Here is a 225-nt window from a genome sequence, read left to right as displayed (position 1 = left end):
GCGGGAGGTGGAAAGGTGGAAGAGAGCGCGCAGACTGAAGCATCTTGCTCCCACCAGAGTACAGCTCTTTCTGCCCTGCGACCTTCAACCGGCCCGCTAATCACACCATCTCGCGCCCGAAATTATCGATTGGATGGACACCCAGACTCATGCTAGTCTTTCCCTCTGCTTTCCGCCATTTATCTCACCCCACCTCCCTCCGATCTCTCCATCCTCGCTTCGGTC

Source organism: Penaeus monodon, chromosome 15 (assembly GCF_015228065.2).
Source record: "Penaeus monodon isolate SGIC_2016 chromosome 15, NSTDA_Pmon_1, whole genome shotgun sequence".
Classification (NCBI taxonomy): Eukaryota; Metazoa; Arthropoda; class Malacostraca; order Decapoda; family Penaeidae; genus Penaeus; species Penaeus monodon.
The sequence above is the reverse complement of the archived record's forward strand: the minus strand, read 5'-3'. Positions refer to the sequence as shown.